Source organism: Talpa occidentalis, unplaced genomic scaffold (genome assembly GCF_014898055.3).
Source record: "Talpa occidentalis isolate TD23 unplaced genomic scaffold, MPIMG_talOcc4v2.1 talOcc4.19, whole genome shotgun sequence".
Taxonomy (NCBI): Eukaryota; Metazoa; Chordata; class Mammalia; order Eulipotyphla; family Talpidae; genus Talpa; species Talpa occidentalis.
In genome coordinates, this window is record NW_023601962.1 from 700,626 (window position 1) to 726,202 (window position 25,577).

General features: G+C 58.9%; 1 long non-coding RNA gene across 1 annotated transcript; it reads left to right on the forward strand.

The window, feature by feature from the left end:
- The first annotated feature begins 2,747 nt into the window (after window positions 1–2,747).
- Window positions 2,748–4,570, forward strand: LOC129146230 (uncharacterized). Its single transcript, XR_008552761.1, has 3 exons — window positions 2,748–2,786; window positions 3,899–3,980; window positions 4,217–4,570. It is a non-coding gene; the product is annotated as an uncharacterized LOC129146230 (long non-coding RNA).
- The last annotated feature ends 21,007 nt before the right edge of the window (window positions 4,571–25,577 follow it).

Here is a 25,577-nt window from a genome sequence, read left to right on the forward strand (position 1 = left end):
TCCAGGTGTCCTTCAGAAGGAAGAAGAAATCCTCCTGCATCAGCGTCTGTTTAGGCTGGGCCGGTTGGAATGAAAGCCCCTGCCCAGGACAAGCACATCCTTAATGTCCGCGACAATTTCCCAAGAAGCTGAATTCAGATTTGTTGTTTGGCGTGTTTTGCACAGTATAACCCTGACCACTTCCTGGGTTCAGATCCTCACTTTCATTATCTACGAAATTACCTGCAGTGGAGACTTTGTATTTGGTTCACAGTTTGAGTCAGGGAGCAAGACGCCTCCAGCTTCACTCTGGGGAATCGGAGCTTCTGGGCCTCTGGGCCCCCAACCCTAGCGCTTCAGGAGGGTTAGTTTCTGGGAAAGCTGCTGTGGAAATTGTGATCAGGCTGTGCTGACCCTGTGGTTTGCTATGGGAAGTCTGCACATTTCAATACTATTAACTATTCCCATCATAGCACAGAGTATCTTTCCATTTATTTCTGCTTTTCATTTCTTTTACCAGCATTTTCTAGTTTTTCAGTGTACAGGTTTTACTTCATGGACAGCTTCCCTAGGTATTTCATTCTTTTTTGATGCAATTGTACAATTTTCCCATGGATGCTTTCTGATCGGTCATAATGAGGCTGTAGATACACAATTGAGTTTTGTGTCTATATTGATTGTGTGTTCTGTCACCTTACTGGTTTCATTTTTTCTAACCATTTGCCTTTTTTGGTGGGGTGATGCTTCCTGGCTGGGGATTGCACTCAGGCCACAGTCACCTCCGACAGCTTCATAGCACCGAGATTAACCCCTGCACCCCCAGGAAGGGCCAAGTCTTCCTTTGTGAGATGCTCCTCACTGACGGGATTCCTGGGTTGTGTCAAAGAACCCTGCCCTTTGGGCCACAGTGGTGGGGGGGGGAGGCAGAGCCGGGGGCTACAGGCCATGGGCCAGGGAGCGGTTCATGGAAGAGGCCTGCTCAGCAGGCTCCGTTTCAGGGCTGCATCCTGCGTGGTCCAGTCACTCGTGCTTCTTCCTATATGTCCATGTGACTGTCAATATTAAGACAATGGAAGGGCCTCCCTGTGGCGCAGGGGTTAAGCACCACACTATGAAGAAATCTGCAGCCTCTGCAGCACAAGTTCCATCCCCTGGCTGGCCAGGGAGTAATCCACATGGCGCTGCAGACCTCTCCTGAGTCACTCACTGCTCCCCTCAGCGGTGCATGTCAGTCAACCTGCCTGTTCTGTTCCTCACTCTGTCTCTGGTGGGTCCTCTCACCCCCCACATCTCTGGCCTGTACTCAAGCTCTTGTATGCATAAATTAATAAATCTTTAAGAAAAAAAGACAATGGAATAGTTGATTGTATTAAACACCATCTTTCATTCACTCAGCCCTTCAAATCAACAATGGATTCACGAAGCGTCTGGTATGTGCCGAGATGTGTTCTAGCCCGTGGTTGAGTTAGACACGTGGGTCCTTCCTGCCATGGGGTGTAAATTCTAGAAGCTTCTCCTGAGGAGCTAGAATGTCAAAGCCCAGTGGCTACAGCTCCATGAGAACATAGAAAACCAGGGAAGAGCCGGATTGCAGCAGCTTAAATCACAGCCTCAGGTGTCCTTCCCCAGTGGGATGTGAAAAATCATCCTCTTCAAGGAAAAAGCTCAGCCATCCTGGATGCCCCCTACAATATCCAGCACACGGTGGGCTCATTATGAAAGTGTCTTGAGCGATGGGGACAGTTGTGACCAGATCTTTGGGAAGAACCAACTTGTCCATTCATTCATTCATTCAGCAACCCCAGAGTGGGCGGGTTTTATGCCAGGGCTCATAAAAAGTGTCTGGCTTATCTAAAGCGATACTGAAAACAGCAAACCGCTTATAATTTACACAGTGGGTTATATTTAAAAGCATGGCTTCTTGTCATTTAAAAAAATGTCACCCACAGCTCACTTTTTCAAGTGTTTATAATTCCAATGAGTGTATAACACAGCCATTCTGTATTTGTGTGCATTTCTGTAATAGCCTTCTTGTTACCCCACCTCACAACATAAAAGTCAGGGCCTGACAATCACATCTCCCCGCCACCCCACATATACCTCTGTCACCCTGCATCAACCCTGCTTCCCCCAGCCTGAGAACCAGCTGTCTGCTGGGGGGCGGGGCCCTGCAGACTGTTCCAAGCCGCTCTTGGCCATTTCGTCAACGGAACCGACGTGCCCGGAACAGCCGTTGCAAGCAAAAGCGGCTGTTTCTAGCGGACCCGCGAGGTGGTGTCCGCCTCCACCAACATGACTCTTATCCCTCCATGGGCGCCGCCTCAGCCAAGCTCTTGGTCGACTGGAGATGTTTTTTCAGTCAGGTTCCTTTAACCTACCCCAGTGTGGCCCCTGCACGCGCACCGCCACCACCACCCCCAGAGCCCCCTCCCTCCCCTCCCTGCCTAATGAGCCTCTAGAGCATGACACCCCTAGGTGTCCACGGGCGCCCCCGAGGGGACCCCAGGAGAGCAGGGGGCCGCGTCTCTGGCCCCTGGACGTGCGGCCGCGGGGGCGTGGCGAGCGTTTGCCGAATGACTAAATGTCGCTCCGTCCTCAGATTCTGAGCCCGCCCTGGGGCCGGGGAGCCGGCTCAGGCGCCTGCCCGCCATGCAGAGCCTAGGGCCGACTAGTCGCGCGCTGCTGGAGCCGGAGCGCGCCCCGACGCCGCCGCCCAGCCATGGCAGGGCCCAGGAGCAGCTGGGCCCCCCGCCCGGGACTGGCGGGCCATGGAGGCGGCGGCCCGAGCGACGAAGGCGAGGAGAAAGGTGAGGAGGCCGCGGGGCGTGAAGTGGGCAGCATCCCCCACGGTCCAGTGCGCGAACATGGTGGGGGCCGTGTCGGGCCGCCTCGCTGTGGCGGGAGTCACCCCAAACCCAGTGGCTTCAAGCAGCGCCCTGCTCCTGCATCTGCCGGCCATCGGGGGGCCGGACCTTCGGGCCGCGGGGCGCACGGCGGGGTTCCCGGCCCCCCTGGCAGGTACGGGCCAAGCTCACCCACGGCTCCAGCCAGGAGCGCCCCTCGCGTCCGAGGCGACGAGGCGGGGTCCTGCGACACTGCTGCCTCGCGGGCGGGACCTGCAGCCCAGGGGGCTTTCGAGCCCTGAGGCGGGGTGAGGGCCGCGTCCCCCTGGCTTCCGACGACGCGGGTTCCCCGCGAGACCGCGGGGGGCGCGGAGGGGCAGTGTCTGCGCCCGCGGAGGTCTGGTTTGCTCGCTGGGAACCCTGGGGCGTCTGACGGAGGAACGGGCTCCCCTGTTTCAGACTTTGGCCAGGCGGCCCCGCTGGGCGCATTACAGCTTCCCCAGAACTGGGGCGACGTCTGGGGAGTTTTGGGGTTTGTTTTTGCGGGCGGTGGCGCGGGGTAGGGGTGTGTCCGCGTCTCTGAGGGACGCTGCCCCTGGCGGTCCAGGCGGCGGAGAGCGGGCGTCCTCGCGGGCTGAGGCTCAGGCTCCAGAGGGAGGCGGGTAAGTGGACCCGAGAAGCAAGGTCCCCACTATCCGCTGACTGACCTGCGGGCCGCGGCCGCTCGCGGGGCGCCGCCCCCCCACGAGGGCAGCGCCATTTGCTCTGCGCGGGGCCGGGGCCGTCAGCCGCGGGGGCGGCGGGGCCCATCTCAAGAGGAGCCAGGAGGCCCCCGCATTGCCGAGGTGTGCCCAGGCCTCCTTCTGCCCGTCTGATGTGCTGGGGGCACCGCACGGCCGGGAGGGACTCTCCCCAGAGGTGAGGGGCAGACTCAAGGACACCCAGGCTCTGGCACTCCTCCTGGCCTGAAACTTCCCGGGCGGGGGCGGGGGCGGGGGCGGGGGGGGCAGCAAGGGAGGCGGGGGCCGAGCCCCGCCAGCTGCCCAGTCACTCATGGCCTCTCTCTGTGTCCCCAGACCTGCCTGCTCTGGACGCCGCTTTCCCCCAGGCCTAGAGCTCCATGGAGGAAGACACCAGGCCCAGGCCAAGGACTCCCAGGTAAGGGGGTGCTCCCCCCTCCGCATATGCCCCGCTCTGGTGAGACATAGGGCAAGTTAGGGTAATTAGGCAGTTTTAGGGACACTGTAGGAGGGGACCTTGGAGAATTGAGGAAGGCTTTAGAGATAAGGACAGCAAGAGGAGTGTAACTAATTCCACCTGGAAAAACAAACATCCCAGGACCAAGGACAATAGTTAACGCTGGCCTTGTTTTTTTTTTTTTTTTTTTTTTCCAGGTGGTAAAGGGAGACAGAGATTGGAGAAACAGAGAATGGTTTAATTTATGGACAACTTAAAAGGGCAGCTGTTTAACTTCAATGTAGAGATGCTCATCTGAGGACTGGGCCATAAAGATAAAGAAGTAACAAATGGGGAAAGAGAAAGCTTTTAGATAAGGAATGTTAAGATCCCCTGCTCAGTAGCAAATTAAGTAAAACAGCCAGAACTAACCAATCACAGAGACTGGTGGAGCTTTAGAATAATTAGGGAAAGAAGGTATATATTCCCTGGGACATGACTCCACTTTGGCTTTCTTGCCCCTTCCAGGCCTGGTTTCATGGTCTGGGAGTTCTACTTTGTTTTTGTTTTTTTTTTTCTCCTCAATAAACTTTTTTTTTTTTTTTCTCTAAACAAACCTGCCTCTTCTCGCTTGTTTGCCTGAGTGTCTGCGAAGTTCCTGCTGAGGCTTCGTGAGACACCGACCTGTGGGGGTCTAGTGGCTGGGACTCAGCGCTGCCCCTGCAGCCTGGAATCTGTTCCTGGCTGGGAGACTAGGCCTGACAATTCTGGTATCACTGGGAACCCTGCCCCGTCTGCCCAGGGCTAGCCCAGGAGGCTCCCGAGGGACAGGACGCTGGCTCCGGTCCCCCGTGGCTGATGCAGCAGCCTCTTTGTCCCCACAGCCCTCATGCACGAGGGCACCGCACAGTACCCCCCAACCCCCCAGCCCTTCATCTCTGCACCGGCAGCCCTCACCCATCACCACCACCTGTCTGTCCACTCCCCCACCCCCCTCACCCCAACATCGTGCTCCCTGCCCACCCCCCTCCCCTTGTGGATCCAGTTTTCCTTCGTCAGGCGCCCACTTGTCAAGGGCTCTCAGCCCACCCACTGCCCGCCCCCCACTCCCTGTGCATCCTTGCTGACTGTGGTGAGGCACCACCAAGCACGTACTCAAGACTGTCTTGGGGTCACAGTGATGGATTTTGTTACTAGAAAATCCTCCCACTCAGCCGTTCCCATGTTTGCCTTCATTTTTACCATGGTACCATTCCCTTTTTGGTTCATTTGTAAGTGTTTGACCGGTTTAACTCTTGCTTTGTCCAAGGAAACAGCATCAGGATGGATTTATATCCATTTCCCTCCAGCTGTGAGATGTGTTTCCCATTATTAGGGCTTGGTTTGAAAAAAAAAATGTTTCTGCTCCTCGTGTCAATGTGGAGGTTGAATCCTTTGTGTTCTCTGTCTACAAATTATGCAGTACTCCAACAAGCCTTGCCAGCTTCCTGAAGTTGGATACCCCGTGTTTTTATGTCACACCGTCCTGTTTGTAGCTCACAATGACTGGACTTAAAAATTAAGTTATGTTCTTGATTTCTGGCTCTGTGAAGGGACTGTGGCCTCTCCGCTGCTTTCCCAAGCTTTCTGGAAGCCTTGGCTGTGGCCTGCCTCAGTCATGACTAGTGTATGTGTGTGTCTTGTGGACATTTTAGGCCGATTTTCCGCATGTAGAATTCCAAATTCGGCTTACTACATTGCGTGCGCCTTATTTTTAGCCCCCCCTGTCCCGACCCCACGAAGGTTATGGGAAAACCTGCGAGAATGAGTATTTTTCTAATCACGCCAGAAAACCCCAAATAAATGGTGAAACTGAGTCCCTTCATGTCGCTTGACCAGGATTCCAAGGCCTTTTCCTGGTTTGCCAGAGAACTGAGGACATGCAAATCTGAAATGGGGGGTTCTCTCTCCCTCGCGCTCCTGGGGAGTGCACCCCAACAAGAAGAGGCATCTAAAGGGAAAGGACACAAATCTGAATGGGGGCGCTGCATCCCTGTCCCCCTCAGACCCCGGTCCTGTCCCATTCCGTCCCATCCTGTCCCTTCCCGTCCCATCCCGTTCATAGCGCCACCTAGTGGCGGGTGAGAATGGGCCATCCAGTGGACTAGGCTGTGTGGCCGCGGGTCCTGGGCCAGCCAACTGGTCGACCTCAGCCAGGTGCAGCAGCAGGCGGGGCCCCTCCTCCCCCCTGGAACCCAGCAGGGAGGAGGGACCACGACCCAGGCAGCCCCGTCTGGAACCCAGGCCGAGCCACCTGGGCCCCAGACTTGGGACATGCACGCTCCACCCCTGAGGGGCAGCGCCAGCAATCCAGGATGAACGTCCCCATAACCAAAGCCCGGCCCAGAAGCTGCACCACCCTGGACTTGCAGCCAGGTAGGGATGGGGCCAAGCAGGCACCGCACCAGGTGGTGGCTCCCACTAAGAGCGGCATCTGACCCGAGCAAACGTGTGCCACACTTGGATTCTCCTCGCTTGAGTCCCAGGGGTGAACAAACTGCTCATTAGTGAGGCACAAAGGCACACAAAGGGATCAGGTTGGCAGGAACACACTTCCCTGGACTCAACCCTGGGCACCAGACATGGATGCAAGAGCACTACAGGGGCCCTCACCACACAGCCCAGGACCAACAACAGGCCCCTGCAAGAGCCCCCTTGTCCTGAGCAGATCACCACGCCACACGATAACTGGACTGAAGCCCAACCACCCTAGGTGGAGCCTCCAGGATGGCACACCCCAAGGTACAACAGCTCCATAGGGCAGAAGCACTGAGGGCCAAACACAGGCAGCTGAGGGCCAACATCTATGCTGCTACCCCAGGTCTCCTGGAAGCCCCCCAGGCACAGAGAGACCCAGGCTCTGGAACTGGCCCCCCTCAGACCCAGGGCCCCATCATTGCCACCAGGAGAGTCCCAACACAGAAGCCTCTGACTGCACAGAGCACACAGGCTTCCAACACAGGAGAGAAGCTACCAGCACAACCATGGCGACAAAACAGCCCACATTTCAGGCCCAAAACCCCAGCAGCCAGTGCCGGCCCCAAGCTGCTATGGGGGAGGACCCCACTCAAGCAGCACTGCTTGGGAAGGGGAACAGCCACTTTGGGTCAAGTCATTGGGACTGACCTGCTCCAGCCACAAGCTCAAACACTATAGGGCCCAACCTGGGATCTCCAGTCCAGAACTGCCCCCACAGGGTACAACAGCACCAGGCTCCCAGTAAGCAGGCCCCTTGTGGGGACAGCACTACCAGCATCCCCAAGCCAGAGCCACACATCAGCCTGATGTCCGGAGGCCACACAGGGGACAGCCATCATAGGCCCCCCACAAGGCCTCTGGTTGCCCCTTCTGCCAAGCATGCTTGCTATACCCCCACAGGGCCAGGGTAGCTGGAGCACAGATCACTGACAGATACTCCCCAGGGCCTAGGCCCCCAAAAAGTGGCACTTTATAGCACCAAAACTTAGAGAACATCCCCATGTGCTGGGGGCCTGGCTCCAATTCACAGCAACCCAAACTGAGAACATTGAGGGAGGCTCCCCCAACTACAGCCAGGGGTGTCCAATGCCCCAGGACTAGCAAGTACTGGGCACCAGCCCAACTTGCATAGAGCCCCCAACACCAAAGAGGGCAGGCCACCACTAGTGCTAAGACCATAAAAGGGCCATGCAAACCTTTCACCTCTCAGGCAAGCAGCATGTCAGTGACCACATACTGTCCAGTCTCAGCCATGGACACACCTTTTTGGGAAGTATTCGAGGGTCTCCGCAGGCTGTGTCCCAGGAAATAGATGTTAGGTGAGCAGATACTGGAAGAAATCGGGCCTTCAAGGGCAAGGCATGATGTCAGAAAAAAAACAGGAAAACAAGGCCACCGGACCTGGGGAGATGACTTCCTAAAGCCTGCACCGCCCCCCATACACGGTTCAGATAACACCCAACCCCACCGCTTCTGTGGCCGCCACTTACGGGAGCCGGGAGCGGGGAGCGAGCCGTCCCAAGAGGCAACCTCTATCTATGCCCGCATACTGCTGCTCTAGAGAGGAGCGGGCGAGCGAGGAATGCACCGGGGACATTGCCAGTAAGACACGCACGGGGCTTCTGCGGAGAAGGGCACAGCATGCCAGAACGCACAGAATTCTTTTTCAGAAAAGGGTGGGGTTCACAGCGGCAGCGATGTGCGGGAGGGGATGGGGGACCCCGGACATGCCTTCCTTCTTGCGACCCCACATTTGTGGCCAGGGGAGCACAGCACCTCATCTGTGGTGCCAGCCAGCTCCCCACACTTGGTGCGGGAACACGGCCCCACAACCCAGTGGTTCATTTGTGTGAGCGTCGACATGAAATGCGGGCTCAGACCCCAGTCGGGCCCCACCCCGCATGTGAGAGGACGACTCTCCATAGCCAGCAGGAATTGGGCTGCGCAGCAGTCTGGGAAAGAGCTGATAGGCCGGAGCCTGCACATGGCCGAGGCCATTCATCAGGGGACCCGGGTGCCCCATTCATAGGGCACCTGGGCGTGAAGACGCGCCATGAACGACGTGCCTGTCAGCGTGGACTACACAAGTGCACCCTGGAGACAACAGCCGGGTCCTGGGAAGCCTTAAGAGACTTTTGCGGGCAGTGGGCCTGATGAGCCGAGACCTGTGAAGAGCCACACCATTGCAGCTGCTCGGAGCCGCCCTCAGAGGAGGGAACTCTTATTTCTTCTGTGGCGCAATTTCGTTTGGGCGATCCCTTCCGCAGACCAGTGAAAGAAACACCCATGTGAAACCGATAGGACCACAAAATTGCTCACGCTAGCAGAACACTCGAGGGCTCTAAGGCCCGGTGCACGGAAAGCCCCAGGAGCACACACGCGGGCGAGAGAACGCACCAGATTTCGCACAGAGAAAGGAACCACTGATAGTCTGGCAGCAACAATCGCCGATTTCGGGCCAAAAAAACTCAGCACCCAGGGGCGTGGCCGAGCCCTAGGCCCCAGTGGGTCCCTGGAGCAGCGGCCCGGCCCCCGCCACTGCCCCCCGCCCCCCTGCGCGACTCCTTACCCCCGTCCCGGGTCTTCTGGTGGACCTTGGGCGCGGGGCGGTGCAGGACACCGCTGCGGGGCCATTTAGCTTCGGCCATCGGGACGGAGGCCTCTCCCCGCCGCGGCCCTCCCCAAGAGCGGCTCCAGCCCGATCCCGCTGGAGAACCGCGTCCTGTGGCTCCGGGATCCTGGGATTCGGCCCCGGGCTCGCGGCTCGGCCCCAAATCCCTGTCTTCAACGCACGGCGCCCATCCCGGTTCGCGGCCCCTGGCCCTGGCCTTTCTGTGGGCTTTGGTCCGAAGCTAGCAACTTGCAGGTCCCGCCGCAGGCCCCGCGCCCGCGGCCCAGCGCTCGGCCCCTGCGGCTGCGCCTGTCGCACCAGGTTCTCGGCCTCCTCACCCTTGGCTGCTCCCCGGCTCCAGGTCCCCCAGGCTAACGGCCCCCGGCCCCGGCCCCCGTAACTTGGGCAAACAGCGGCGGCATCTCCGACCTTCGGGCATGGCAGGGGCAGGAGCGGGAATGGACCATGGTCGTCTCACACCGCCCAGCGCACCACCTCCAAGCTCTCTCCACCCGGAGTGGGACGCGGTAGTCGGGCCAACGGAGATGCAGTCCCAGGTCCCCGGGGGACCCGGCCGGCAGACGTGCACTCCACGCTGGGCAGCGTCCCGTGGGCTGCGGGGGTCCCTGGGCAGGCTGGGCGCCCCAGGCTCCGGGTGAGCTGCGGGGTTACTGGACGGGCTGGGCATCATGGGCTCCCAGGCTGGTGGGGGTTCCGGGCTCCCGGCGGGCCGGCGGTCCAGGGTGGGCTGGAGGTCCCGGGCGGGCTGGGGGTCTGGTCGGGCTGCGGGGGGCGGCGCGGACCCCACGAAAGCTGGTCGACCTGCGCAGCGCATAGCCCCAGCTTATCTCAGCGAGCGCGCAGACCACCTCCCCCACAAGGCTGCACTCACAATCTCCAGGCATCGGACGCCGCACGCACAGCCTGTTCTACCGGCTCGTCCTGCCCGCGCGCTCTGGCCCCCCAGAACTACGCGCCGGCCACTACAGCCAAATCCGCTCCCTTCGCGGGTGGGCTTTCGGGCGGCAGGCGCCGTCTACGCTGCCCCCCCTCCCCCCGCGCCCGCCCGGCTCAGCCTCACGCGCGGCTCTGGCGGGTCCGGGTGGCCAAGCTCCCGGGGAGACGCCGAGACCAGGCGGCGGAGGCGAGGCGGTGGGGTCCGCGCACGCGGGAGACGATCCAATGGCCCCAGCCCTGGGAAGCGGGGGAGAAGGCGGCGGGAAGTCCCTTCCCTGTTGGCAGGAATTGGGGAGCAGGTGTCTGGTGCCCTCCTGGGGGTTGGGGGCGCAGGTGTTGCCCTGAGGAGTTCAGGCCTTCTGCTGGGCGGCCGCTGGTAGTCGCCTCCGGCCCTCCCCTGGGGTCGCTCCGCCTGCGTGGCCCCCTTCGCGCGCGCACCTCTGGGGACAGGGCCGCCCTCCGCGCCCTCCACGCCGGTCCGCGTCTGCTCGGCTCGGCTCAGCTTGGCTGCAGGATGCCAGGATCCTCCTCTGACGCCGAGGCTCGCAGCTGCGCGCACGGTCCTGGGGCGGCTCCGCGGCTGGGCGGCTCCTCCAGGCCATCGCAGCGGGCTCAGGAGCAGCGGGGAAAGCGCGCGTGTGGCCCAGCCCAGCACACCCGGTCCGAGTGCGCAGGAGCCCGCGGCACAGGTCAGTATAAATCCAGTGTCCTGGTCAGGGTCATAGTTGATAGTTCAACTGTGGCTTTCCCTTTCTGTCTCCCCTGGAGCTCAAATCCTGGTTCCTTCAGTGGAGACTCCACAGGCAGCAGGAAAGACGCGGGCATCGAAACACTCACGTGACCTTTTGTGGTAACACCACAGTGGCCTTATTATAACAGCGCGTCGTCCATACCGTGATAAACAGGCTTTATCTCCGGAATATTCTTTCTTCTGGCCCCACTAGTGGACTCGGTCTGGGCGGCGGCGGCGGCGGCTGCGCTCATGTCCGTCAGTCCTTCTCGAGGGCGACCCCGGCCCGCCGGTGGCCTCGTCCCGTCAGTGGAGGCCCGCGGGGACCCTGGGGCTCGCCGGGAAGACGCTTCTCGGCGCAGACGCCGCGCTCCCCGCGTGGGCCAGTCCCTGAAGGCGCCGCCCCGTCCCCAGGACAGACCCCGCGGCGGGCTCGGCGGGCGCGGGAAGGCGGGGGCGGCGGGGCGAGAGCTCGCTGCGCATCGGGTCGGTTCCCGGGCACACCCTGGCGCTTCTTCCCCCGGAGACCTCTGGCGCCCCCCTATTCTGCCCCCTCAGGGACCCGCTGGCGGCGAGACAAGCGTGCGGGGCTGCGGACATCGGGGCGCGGGCGGGGCTGTCATCGTCACCGGTGCTCGAACTGGGGAGCCCCCGACGTTTGCGGGGAAATCGCTTCCTCGTCCCAGCGGTGGGGGATCGGCCAAGCCCGCGAGGTGACCGGCGAGGGCTGGACGCGCAGCTGGGGCGCGCGCGGGCCGTGCCTGTCGGGCTGAGGGCACGAGGGCCTCTGTGTGACCTGGGGTCGGCGCCTCCGCCTCTCTGGTCCTCGCGCCGGCCCCGCCCCAGGCCCCGCCCCCGCGGGCACGCCCCGCCCCCAGCCCGCCTCGGGCTTCTGGGAGTTGTAGTCTCGGCGCGCCTGTGGGCGCGGCGCCTTCTGGAAGTTGTAGTTCCCGGGCAAGGGCGCCTCCTGGATGCGTCGCCCCCCACTCCCTGGCCACGCGCTGGAACTGGGGTCTCCAGGCCGAGGAGAAGCGGCCAGAACTCTCCGTGCCCGGCGGAGGCCGCCCCAAGCCCCCGGCGCGGGACCCGGACGGGGAGGGCGCGACTCCGCAAGTGCGAGTCTGTTCCCTCGGGGTGCAGAGGCCGGGCTACTGCCGTGCCAGCCACTTCCCCCCTCGCCCGCCCGTCCTCCCGTCCTCTCCCCAACGCCCACTGCGTCCCCCTGGAGGAGAGGAGTGCAGCCCGAGGGCGTGGGGACCCCAGCACAGGGGGCCCCACACTAGCCCGCGCCTGCAGCGTCAGAGCCCCTGTGCCATCTGACCCTTGCCCACGTGGCCGCCTCTGCCCGGCACTGCCCTGCCCGGGCCTGGGACCCGGCCCCCGCTCCCCTCACCGCCCCGCCCCGGCCAGGGCCCCGCCGCCCTGAGTGCGCCCGCGCTCCGCCAGCTCCCCACGAAGCCGCTGCTCCCAGGACGAAGGGCACTGGCTTGGGTTTCCCTTTTCTGCCCTGCAGGTCCGGAACCGAGACTGGGGCGGTGCCGTTGGGAGCAGGACGCACGGGCTGCGGCCCCGCAGCGGAGCGACTGGCCACGCTGGCACCACTCACGGGCTGGAGGGGCGGAGACAGCGCGGTGGTGGAGTCTGGGAGCCCTGGAGGCGTGGGGGGGCGGGGGGTCGGCCCTCCAGGCTCAGGGGCACCACACCCCAAAGGACCCGCCTTGCAGAAGCCGCTGCCTTCGGGGCGCCCCGCTGCCGCAGCACTGGGTGGCCCACTGGGCGCAGGTCCCCCGCGGCCTCCCTCAGAGTCATAATCACAGCAGGACCCCAACATCATCTCACCCGTCAAGGCCCCGTGGTGGGCAACTTGTGCAGTCAAAAAATAACCAGCCACCCCTCCCCAGGGCACAGAACCCCCACCAGGTACTAAGTCCCCCCCAGAGGCATCAAGTCCCCCCAGAGCCCCCCCAGGGGCCCCCCAGGCACCATTGTCTGTGGTCCCCTGGCCGCCTCTGCCCTATTTCCCAGTAAGTCCGGGTAAGCAAGGGTTCTTGTGAATATTCGCTCCTTTGCCTGAATGCGCCCCCACAGGGGTGGCCCCTGGGGATCCCGTTCATTCTCTTACAACCTACACATGGGGCACCCGAGGTGCCCACAGTCTGGGCACAACATCAACTGATGAACTGCCCTGTGTCTAGGACAACAGGTCTACACAAAAATCTCACGTTTAAAAAAACGAGATTTTCCAATTATACTGAGAAGTGTAAAGTGTGGTGCATTCCCTAATCCAACACCTTTGAAATTTTAAGCATCACCAAGAAAAACAAGAGGCTTTATAACAGATAACTGATTTTAAAGTAGGTCATGGAAATGTCTGTTTCCAAATTTATTTTGAAATAAATTATAAGATCTGACCTCGCTTCAGTGGTAAATACCTTTGCTTGCGTGTCTAAACAAAATCATCTTCTAAGCAACCGCAACATCATCCCAACAGAATGAATCTCTTCTTAACCCTGTACAATCCATACTCAGGTTCCCTTGTTCCACCCCTAAAAGTTTGAAAAACATGATTTATTTGAAAATAAGTTAAGCACCAGGAATATGCGGGTATGTATAACTGGAGAGGAGAGTCCAGACCGGGGAGGCCACTCAGCTCAGCTCAGCTCTGCTCAGCCAAGGAACCAGGAACTGTTGGACTCTTTGCTTCCGTTCTAGCATTACCTGCCCTGGCCCTGGCACACAGTAGGTCCTCAGAAAACATCAGGGGAAATGAGTAAGTGGGGAAAGCCCTGGCCTGGCCCTGGTGCCCAGCAGGTCAGGAATCGTGGGGTCTGAATCTCCCCTGTACTCTGGATGTCACCCGGGCTTCAGCACAGTGGGCCCTCAGGAAGAATGAGTCCTGGGGTGAAAGGATGCAGGTGAGCATCCACAGCACTAGCTCTGGGGGCCCTCCAAGTCAGAAGGCAAGCGTTCTGGTTCTTTCCTGCGCCCGGCCACTGGCACACAGTAGTCTGCTGGGAGGGCCCCAAGGAGCTGCCCCAGGACCCTGCGCGCAGCTGCGAGGCTCGAAATGAGAGGAGGGTCCTGCCTGGTACCCCCAGCCGAGCCGAGCCTAGAGGACACCGCTGGGCGCAGAGGGCGGCCCTGTCCCCAGAGGCACGCGCGCAAAGGTGGTCGCGCAGGCGGAGCGACCCCAGGGGAGAGCCCGAGACCACCATTGGCGGCCGCCCGGCAGGAGGCCTGACATCAGGGCCACTTCTGCAACCCCAGCCCCCAGGCGGGCGCCAGACACCCGCTTCCCAATTCCTGGCGACTGGGAAGGGACTCCCCGCCGCCTCCTCCCCTGCTTCCCAGGCCCGAGGCCACTGGGTCGTGTCCTGCGTCCTCGCGTGGCTAGTGCTGGTGCGCGCCGACCCCACCACCTCGCCTTGGCCGCCAGGTCTTGGCCTCTCCCAGGGAGCCAGGGAGCATGGCCGCCCAGACCCGCCAGAGCCGCGCTCTAGATGGAGCTGGGTGGGCGCGGGGGGGGGGGGGGGGGGGCTTGGGCGCCCCCTGACGGCCACGTAGACTGCACCTGCGCACCCCCCATGGCCACCCAGGAAGGGGGTGGATTTGGCGGCAGCACCTGGCGCGCGGTTCCAGTCGGGCGGGTCGGGCCGGTTGGGCGGGCTGTGCGCTAGGCGTCCGACGCCTGGGGATTGTGAGCGCAGCTGTACAGGGGGCGGGCAGCGAGCTCGCCAGGGCGGGCAGGGGCTGCGGGCAGCACGGGTCGACCAGCTCTCCGCGGGGGCCTCGCCTCCTCCCGCAGCCCGCTGGGACCTGCGCAGCCAGCGCGGGGCGCACCTCTGCGGGCGGGTCCCGGGGAGGCAGAGGTTGTCCCGAGTCCGGGGCTGCATCTCAGTTGGCCTGACTGCAGTGTCCCGCCCCGGGGGAGGGGAGCCCCGGGGGTGCTCAGGGGGTGTGAGGGACCACCGGGGTCCAGCCCCGCTGCCGTGCCTGGAGGTCAGAGATGCCGCCGCTGTTCACCCCAAGTCTCCCGCGGGAGCCACGGGGTCAGGGGCCGCGAATCAATCGGGGTCCGTGACCCCGGAGTCGGGCGGGGGGCTGGGGGCCGAGTGCTGCGGGTGGGGGCGGCGCCTGAACGGGAGCAGGGGCCGCAAGCCTGGGGTGTCTGCAGCTGGAGCCGGCACAGCATCCGCGAGTGAGGGGGGCCAGGGGCTGAGCCCCCCCCCCCCCGTGAACTTGGCGCAGCCTGCCGGGCCAGGACGGCTGAGCCGGGCCGAGGACCTGGGGCGGGCGCTTTCGCTGGGGGCGGGCGCCGGAGTTGCGGGGGGGCCGGCAAGACCCGCGAGGTGCGAGCTTCGCGCCGAAGCCCGAGGAAAGTCCGGGGCCGTGAATCTGGGCCAGCGCGTGGGCTGAAACCAGGGGCCCGAGGCCGGATCCCAGGATCCCGGAGACGCAGGACAGTGGTCTCCGGCGGGGTCGGGCCGGAGCCGCCCTCCGGGAGGGCCTTGGCGCGCACCGGGGCGGTGGGAAAGGGGTCGCGCGGCGGGGGGGGGGGGGTTAGAGGGGGACGGGGTTCTGGCCGCAGCTCCAGGGGCCCATGGGGACCTGCGGCTCCGCCCCTCCCCTGGGCGCTGAGGTTTTTCTGGCCCAAAATCGGCGCTTTTTGCCGCCAGAGTATCAGTGGCTGCTCTCTCTGGGCGGAACCCCGCGCGTGCCCTCGCCAGTGTTGCGTTTTCCGGCGTCTCCGTAAACCCGCGCCCTCGCCATGGCGCCTCAGAGCTCCGCACCGCGCACCGCAGCAGCACCAGCCCACGGTGTAAACACAGCCGGCTGCCCCACAAGGTCTCCCAGCAGGTGCTGCCTCTGCCCAGTGGCGGGATGAGTGTGCCAAGCGGGCAACAGGCTCTGTGGCCAGACCGGTGTTCAGCCTCTGAGAAGCCTCGGAGTCTGCAATAAGCGTCTCCATTTTGGAGTAGCTGGGGGTGCTGCCTGGCAGGGCTGTGAGTTTCCTGCACGTTCCCCAAGACCTGATCAAGGTAGTGGTGCTTCACGCAGAATGCAAACACTGGACCCACAATGCATCCCACACCTCGAGCTAGTGAGGGAGGCACTCCCAGTGGGGTTGAAGTCTTGTTTCAAGACTAAGATAACACTTAGCCCTCCAACTGCTATGGTGAGCTCTGGGGCCTGCACCAGCCCTTCCTGTGAGGGGCGCCTTGTCAGATGTGGAACCCTGTGCCCACAAGGTGGGCTCAAGCACAAACAGACATGCAGAGAAAACGGCCCCGGCCTGAGGCTGCTACTGGGTCAGACCTTGTGCCATCACCCAAGGTGGCTGCTCCCCATGCTGTGAATGTGGAGCACTGGGGCTGGGAGGAGGCGGGTGTCCTGGCAGGTGCATGTTTTCTGTGGCGATGCCTCCGTGTGCTCCAGGGCCCTCAGCCCTTGCCTGTGGCCTCTGCTGTGTGCCCCAATGGCTCAGGACTTGCTCCTCTTCTGTGCTCCTGTTTGCTTGTCTACAGGGCCTGGACCCCAGTGTGCCTCGCTGTTCTGATGCCCTGAAAGGAGCAGCGGGTGCTGCCCTGGCCTTATGTCCCTGTGGCCCCCACTGCTGTGGTGCTAGCCTCAGACCAAGTTGGGGTTGATGGAGTGTCCACAGCTGCACACCTCAGTAGTGTGGCTCCTCAGGGAGCTTGCCCTCCCCTCCTGGAGGGTCAGTCATGCAGTTGCCAATGTCATGAGCTGACCCCGCTGTGCATATACAGCCTCAGAGTTGGGCCCTCCGGACCTCTGTGGCCCTCTTGTCTTGGTCTTCTCTGGCCATGCTCTGTGCTGCCCTTGCCACCACCAGGCACCTGGCTCTTGGCTTACACTGTGCCAGGGTCTCTGGGCTCCCTCCCAAGGCCACTATCCACCTGGGATGCAGTGAAGAGGGCCCTTGTGTTCTACAACTGATGCTCACCAAGCACTCAAGCTGTAGGGGGACCTGAGGTGAGTCTTGTGCTTGGGGTCAGTCTTTTTGGCCCTCAGGCTGTGGGTACCTGTGGCTGCTAGCTGGGCAGCTCATGGTTGGTGTGGCTGGTGGATACTGCCTGGTACCCTCACGCGGGGAGCTACAGGACACAGGGGCAGGACGCCAAGACGGGACAGGAAGGGGCGGGGTGGGACAGGACGCTATGCCACACGGATACAGTGACCCTATTCAGATTTGTGTCCTTTCCCTTTAGATGCCCCTTTTTGTTGGAGTGACTGCACCCCAGGAGCACAATGGGGAGAGACCACCCACCATTTCAAACCTGCATGTCCTCATTTCTCTAGCATAGCATTAAAAGGCCTTGGAATCCTAGTCAAGTGACATGAAGCGACTCACTTTCACCAGTTATTTGGGGTTTCTTGTGTGAATCCCATATTCTCAGCACAGTGACGCTCTATTTCCATGTCCAGTCACAGCTGCTGAGCTCAGAGAACAAAAATTAGAAAAACAGACTCATCCTCGCAGGTTTTCCCCATAACCTTCATGGGGTTGGGACAGGGGCGGGCCAAAATAAGGTGTGCGCAGTGTCATAAGCCAACTTTGGGATTCTACAAATGGAAAATCAGCCTCAAATGTCCACGACACACACACACACTGGTCATGATCCAGGCAGGCCGTAGCCAAGGCTTCAAGAAAGCTTGGGAAAGTGGTGGAGAGGCCACATTCCCACAGAGCCAGAAATCAAGAAAATGACATTTTGAGTCAGTCCAGCCATTATGAGTTAGAAACAGGACAGTGTGACATAAAATACACGGGGCATCCAACTTCAGGAAGCTGCCGAGGCTGGTTCTACCACTGGATAATTTGTAGTCAGAGAACACAAAGGATTCAACCTCCACATTGACATGAGGAGTAGAAACACATTTTTTCAAACCCACGAGCTAATAATGGGAAACATCACAAAGCTGGAAGGAAATGGATATAAATCCATCCTGATGCTGTTTCTTTGGAGAAGCAAGAGTCAACTAATCCAACACTTACCAATCGACCAAAAAGGGAAGGGTAACATGGTAAAATGAAGGCAAACATGGAAACAGCTGAGTGGGAGGATTTTCTAGCAACAAAATCCATCATGAGGATGAATAAAAAACAACAGATACACGGGAGCCAAGAGTCAGTGCGGCAGCCTCTGCCGCTGAACGCCAGTGAACTTACTGGAAAGAGGGAGGCTTTCACTCAGACACATCCGAGTGAGTAAGACCCCCTACCCCTGTGCGCTGGACTGGACAGTCAATGACGGGTAAGATCGGGGGCAGACTGAAGAAGGCACTGGCCAGCCTCATGTCTGTGACTCCTGACGACCTAAGACAGGCGCAGTCCCCGAGGGGCTTCATCATGATAAACTTTGGCGTTCAGATCAAACAAGGCCTACAAGCCTATAAACCTAATTTAGGCAACAAGCCCACAGTAAATAACCCCTCCTTTGATGGAAACAAGGCTGCCAAGAGTGTCACCTGCAAACAAGCCTGATGGAATTACCTACAAAGCAGTTTAACCATTAACTAGATAGTCATTGTTTCAAAAATAGTAACAACTTAGCAACCTGTCTATAATCATACTACTTTTTCACTTACTTTGCTTTTTCTTTATATGTGTGCAATCAGTTTCAGGAAATGCATGATAAAGAAAATAGTGTGTGGCAATAGTAGTTTTAAAATAATCATAATACTTCTCACATGAGACAACACCATAAAAATCAAAATGCTTACGTAGAGAATATATTGCTCGTGATCACTAAAAGTAAAAGATGCCAGTAGATAAATATCAATGCTTTTTGATCATTGTGGTTTTGGGATACGAATCAAGAAAAGCTAGCTTAAAGAATGCTATTCTGTGTAAACAAAACTGATTGTGTAGATTCAGTACCTTGAAATTGTTTGATGTGCCATGCCATGGAACATCGATCACATGAACATGAATAACAAAGTAGATGTCTTATGCCTTACAAAGTATTTTATGCTGAAAAAGAATTAAATTGTATGAAATCATCTATTGTTAGAAAAGGTATAAAAGTCTATGATGATTTTGAGCAAATTACATTCAGATCTTCACTCTTGAAGTGTGTCTGTCTGTCATTTATGTGTCTGTCTGTCATTTATGCGCCGATTCCTTGAGCATCCTCACAGTTTCTCAATCCTGAGACAGTCCTGCAAGTCGACCACTGCGCTGGTCCGCGGCAAGTCAGCCCTCACTTGGCTCCAGGATGTGATCCCTCAACAGATGCCTCTTTCCAAATGTCAAGGAACCGACTCTTTACAAGCAGATAAAAGGGTGAGTGAGTCCTCACATGACCCCGAAACTCAACAGACAAGAGACTCCTCTGGAAACAAGACGTGGGGTTCAGTATCTGGAGAAATATCCTATGCCCCAAGGACACAGGTCAGGAAGCTACTAGCACTGTCCACCCCAAGAGCTACCTCCGTCTACCTTCTGTGAGGTCTGGCTGCACCTTCAGCTGGGGCCACCACCGGCGAATCCCTGCCCCCCTCCCAGTGGGACAGAAAACGTTTGCATGGAGGATGACTTTGTTCAGGGACACGGGTGCAAAGCCTCCCCAAAAGGTTAAACGCAACAGAAGTAATGTCCCGGGTGTTGAGAGGGCACTTGGTCAGCCTCAGTGGCCTGTCCTGCTGCTTGCCCAGTCACTTCCTCCCTGACGCGCAGAACCCTTGGCAGCAGTGGCACCATGGTCAGAGGAAAAGCGCCAAGGGCATCTCGGTCAACACCAGGAACAAGGAGAGCACACACACCACCAGGACTATGGCTGTCTGCTGGGGTGTTCTGGGCCACTCCAGGAAGCCCTGAGACAGAAGAGGGGGTGACAAAGGCTGGGGGGGCTCCCCTGCTTGCCGGACAAGGATTAGGCCCAGGAATGGCTCGGCCTGGCATGTGCCTAGCTGTTGTGATGCCAGGAGGATGTGACCGGGTGACAGATAAACAAGCCGTGTCCAGGGTGCCTGGCAGAGGGCACGGTCACAGGGTCCTGCCACACCCATGCTGCCTGGGCGGGGCCAAGGGTCACCCTATCGCCGGCGTCCTGGCAGAGGGAAGGGGAGACTGTCCCTGAGAGGCAGCTCCACGTGTTCCCCACTAGCAAGGCTTGCTGTGCTAGAGGCCGGTCTGACCCCAGGTTTCTCCACTAAACCCTTTCCTGAGCTCCGTCTGGCTCCCACCTCTCCCCGGGGATGGCCTCTTGCCATTTATGGAGCCCTAGTAGCCCAAAATCCCTCCACCCCACCCCCAAAGCTCCCTGCAACGTCCTGTCATCTCTGCTTCAGGCCCTTCCAGGCTGCTCTCCACCTGTCACCGCCCCCCCACACTCCCCCCCAAGGCTGCCCAGCTCCCCTGCTCTCCGCCAGGAAGGCCTCTCCCTGAGTCACCAGAGCGCAGGAAACTCACTTGAGCTCCGTGTGGCCTGACAGAGCCTGTCCAGGCGACTCAGCTGGGAGCTGGGGGCGGGTGAGTCTTGCCTCCCCTTGGGGAGAGAGGGTCTGGCTTTCCTGCCACTGGCATTGTGGCCCGCGCCCCCGCCCTGTCCCCCGCCCCGTCCCGGCCCCTCCCGCCGCCCACAGATCCCAGCGAAGACTCCCCCTCCCCAGCCAGACCCAGTCCGGGTTCTGTGGAGCCAGCAGCCACCGAGGGTGCACAGGTTCGGGGAGGCGAGGGGCAGGAGAGGAGAGAGGCCAGGGCAGCAGGGGAGGGTGCGCCGTCCCCTCTGGGTCCCGGGGAGCATGCGCCCTCCAGGGCGGAGCGGGCACGGGGACTGCAGGGCCTTCTGGTCCAAGGCTTCTTTTGGGTGGTTGTGGTCCCTGCGCTCGGGCATGGAGCCAGGACCGCGCGTGGACGCCCGCAGGGGCCAGACATAGCCACCCGAGGCGGCTGCCTGGTCAGGGGCCCGCTTCGCCCATTGTTACTACTGCGCCCTCCCGTGGGCCTGTCGTCCCTCTGTGCCTCAGTTTCCAGTCCTGATGGGGGGGGGAGCCATCGTGGCCACCGCTCGCCGGAACCTGACGCTCTCTGGTCACCGCCCTTCACATCTCCCAGTTCAGCCAGATTCCCACAAAGCCATCCATGGCGGGGAAAGCCCCCCTTTCCCTTGTGACCCTGATGTGCAGAGCGCGCTCCCTCCCGTGTCGTGTCCCAATCCCTCTCCCCTCCCAGTGCCCAGCGGTTTTCACGGAGGCCTCCCCGGCCTGCTGCCCCCAACAGGGCTCGGGTCTGGGGCCTTGGACCCTAAGCTCTGATTTCTTGGGCTTCCCCCACCCTCCCAGGTGCTCCTGTTCCTGTGCCACCACCTACGTCCCAGCCTTGTGTTTAGGGGCTTGGTCCTTCCAGACTTTTTTGAATAGTTTGAGGCGAGGATATAACTTTTTTTTCGCAAATGGATAAATACTTGAGCCATCCCAGTGACTCAGCCAAGCAGCACAACTGACTGACCGGCAGGGTCCATGCCCACAGCCCCTGTGGGCATCTTGGTGAGCCCCAACAGCTGAAGGGCAGATGCCACTCAAGGAGAAGGCAACGAGACCTAAAGGCCATCCCTGCCCTGCCTGGGGGAAATGCGCCAGGAAAGTGGGAGTCTGAGACCGGAGCTTAAGGGTGCACTGTCGTACTGTCAGACCCAAACCCCTTTGTTGACAGGTGTCTCCATACCTGGACCTGCCAGGTCTGCGCAGTGTGGAGCCAGGAGGAGCCTCCAGGGATGTTGTGTCCGGAATGTTCTAGAAGGAGAGACAGTAAAATAAGAAGGTCCGTTAGGAGGCTGCTGCAACAAGCCAGGTGAGAAAGGACACACCTGCAACGAGGTGGTGGCCAGGATGCAGCTCAGTGGACAGATTTGGACTCGCCTTGGAGATGCCCCCGTGGAGGACATGACAGTGGGGAGTGGAGGGCAGGGGCTGTGGGAAGCATTTGCACTTTTGAGTCCCAGCATCTGCATGTCCTGTAGGGCCCTATGTGGGGTGGAGATATATTTTTTAAAGATTTATTTATGCATCCAAGAGCTGGGGTACAGGCTAGAGGTGTGGGGGTGAGAGGATTCACCAGAGACAAAGTAAGGAACAGAACAGGCAGACTGACTGAAATGCACTGCTGAGGGGAACAGTGGGCAGCTCAGGAGAGGTCTGCCATGTGGATTACCTCCCTGGCTGGCCGGGGGATGGAACTTGTGCTGCTGAGGCTGCAGATTGCCTCACAGTGCTTAACCCCTGGCACCACAGGGAGGCCCTTGCATTGTCTTAATATTGACAGTCACATGAACATATCGGAAGGAGTGTGAGTGACTGCACGGCACAGGATGCAGCCCTGACACGGAGCTTGCTGAGCAGGGCTCTACCATGAGCCACTCCCTGGGCCGCGGCATGCGGCCTCTGGCTCTGCCCTCCTCCACCCCACTGTGGCCCAAAGGGCAGGGTTCTGTGACACAACCTGGGAATCCCGTCAGTGAGCAGTAGCCCACAAAGGAAGACTCTGTCCTTCCTGGGGGTGCGGGGATTCGCCTCGGTGCTATGAAGCTGTCGGAGGCCACTGTGGCCTGAGTGCAATCCCCGGCCGAGAAGCATCACGCCACCCAAAAAGGCAAACAGTTAGAAAAGATAAATCCAGTAAGGTGACAACACAAAATCAATACATACACAAAATTCAGTTGTGTGTCTACACCCTCATTAAGACCCATCAGAAAGCATCCATAGGAAAATTGTACAATTGCATCCAAAAAGAATGAAATACCTGGGGAAACAGTTAATGAAGAAAAAACCTGTACACTGAAAAACTAGAAAATGCTGGTAAAAGAAATGAAAAGCAGAAATAAAGGGAAAGCTATTCTGTGCTGTGATGGGAATAGTTAATAGTATTGAAATGTGTAGACTTCCCAGAGCAAACCACAGTGTCAGCACAGCCTGATCACAATTCCCACAGCAGCTTTCCCAGAAACTAACCCTCCTGAAGCGCTGGGGCAGGGGGCAGAGGCCCAGACACGCCAGCTCCCCTCAGTGAGGCTGGAGGCGTCTTGCTCTCTGACTCAAATTGAACCAAACACAAAGTCTCCACTGGAAGTAATTTCGTAGATATGAAAGTGAGGATCTGAACCCAGGAAGCGGGTGGGGTTATTCTGGGCAAACAACGCCAAACAACAAATCTGAATTCAGCTTCTCCAGAGAGAGAGTTGCTGACATGGAGGATGTGCTTGTCCTGGGCAGGGGCTCAGATGCTGATGCAGGATGATTTCATCTTCTTTCTGAAGGATGCCTAGAGAGCCCCAAATGCTGAGCGCCCTCCTCACATCCTCTCTCCCCACCTCCAGGGCCACAGAGGTGGGGGGTGGTCCTCAGACCTGGCCTTGGGGGCGGCTTTGCTTCCTGCCTACTAGACCCGGGCAGGGGGGGGATGTTGTTGTGCCCAGTGTCGGCAGGTACAGCCCCCAAGGACACACAGTCAGCCGATGCAAGAACACAAAGGAGTTTATTTTTGGCTAGAGTTCAGGCTCACGACTCACACCAACACAGTGGCAAAGATCGAGAGCCCCGAACAAAGGGAGCGGGGATCTTTTATAGGGCTACAAGCAAATTTAAAAAATTAAATCATGTTGGCAACCATTCATTAGTTATACATGTGCATTTCCTAACAACGGTGGGCACACGGTTTATTTTATGGCTGGTTTGACCCCATTAGTGGTCCCCATTAGTGTTCGGCTCCGCTGTGGCTGGCCGTCTGAGATAAGAGATAAGGCCAGAGTGGGGTAAGGGTCAAAACCTTCTCTGGAATGCAAGTTATTCAGTCTTGAGTAAGCAAAACTTAAAATGCTAAAATGGTGGTTATACACAAGATGGAGGAACGGTGGCTAGGTCTCACAGACGTCAGCCCCAGAAAACACTACCTGCTCCCCAAACTCCATGATAAACCCACTGTGATAACCACACCCAGGCCAGCAGTGCAGAGGAGCCCAAGAGCCCCAGGTGCCATCCAGGCCACAGAAGCACCTGGAGGGGTCGGATTGGGAAGGGGTGCCACAGGAGGCCAAGCTTCAGCCCCAGGCCTTGTCCCAACATAACTTCAGCTAATGAGCAGGTCACAGTGGGTTGGGGCAGGCGGACTGCAGCAGGAGGCACAGGCGGGTCTGTTGCAGGCTCCGAGACTCCCAGCCTTTCACCGACAGTGTCCGCCACAGCCAGACCCTAAAATATCCACAAGTCATTAAAACAGCAAACACGGTTGCTTGAATTTCTGGGAAAGATTTTTTTTTTTAATCATTGTTAAAAATCCCCTTACCTGAAGCTGACATAAAAGCAAGGCTTGGGGCCTTTCTGATTGCGCAGGGGTTAAGCACAGCACTGTGAAGCCACCTGCAGCATCTGCTGCACGAGTTCCATCTGCTGGAGGGCAAGAATGGAAAGACTGGAAAGGAGGCCTCATGAGACTAAAACCCACCTCACGCAAGGAGGTGGGGGTCGGGGGGAATAATAGGACCATTAACCCAGCTGTGGAGGTCGGACCCTTAGGCACCAGTGCCTTGTCACAAGGCAGGAGACCTGAGCAGGATCCGAAGCCCTAGGGAGTGGCACACAGGCCTGAGGGGAAGGATATGGAGATTGGGCCCACCCTGGAATCTCTGGTCCCTTTCTAGTGTTGCCTGTTACCCAACATAGGCAACAAGCAGCCACTCCATGGAGGAGTGACCCTCCCAAAGAGAAAAGGACTGTATCAGGGCAGTCTCTGCACAGGCTATGGGCAGCCGTCCATCTGCCCACCCGTGACTATGCAGGTGCCCCTTCTCACCAACTCTCTCCCTCTGCAGGGCACCAGCCTCCTGCATGCCATGACCTATCAAGGCCGCCCACCTGCAACGATGCAGGCCACCCTCAGCAAAACCTGTCCTTTTCCCTTTCCCTAATAAACCTGCCCTTTAAATACAACTAGTGTCTCTGTCTCATGGAGAACATGGCTGGGGAACTTGCCAGGTGCTGCTGAAACGGGAGCTCTGGGGACACTTTTCCCAGAGTGACCCCCAGGTCCCACACGCCTTCTACAACCTACAACATTTTGGCGACCACGAAGGGACTCGTCACGTCATCTGTTGCCAACATCACATCCCCAGGCGGGAAGGTGACCCACAGGGTGCCACAGACCTCTCCTGTCTCCCCGCTGCTCCCCTCAGCAGTGGATTGCAGTCAGTCCACCTGTTCTGTTCCACGCTGTCTCTGCTGAATCTCCTTACCCCTACCCCCGCACCTCTGGCTGCACCCCAGCTCTTGTGTTCATAAGTAAATAAATATGTAAAAAAAATAAGTAAAATAAAATAAAAGCATGACTAAAATGACATTTACCTGCAGATCCCGAGATGGATCCTATTGCAAACATGAAAAAGCAGCTGCTATTCAAAATACATTGTGAGAAAAATGAAGGCTCTCGGCTCCACATAGAATGTTTCTTGTTGTACATCATGGTGCAGCACAATACACTGTGGCCAAGACTCTGACATCCCTGAGTCTGTTCCGTGGTTTGGTGTAATGTTCAGCCTTGAGCCGGGAGCCTGTGTTTATCTTTGGGGCTCAGACAGGTCTCGTGGGGACTGCACAAACTTGGGTTTTGTTTCCTGAACTGAGGCTGGCCTCTCTGCCTTTGGATTGGTGAGCTCTATAGAGGATCTTCTACTGCCACTTTTACTTTAGTTTTCTGGTTCTATTTCCCTGCTTAGCTTTTCTTTTTCTATTTTCATTTTTCTTTTTCTTT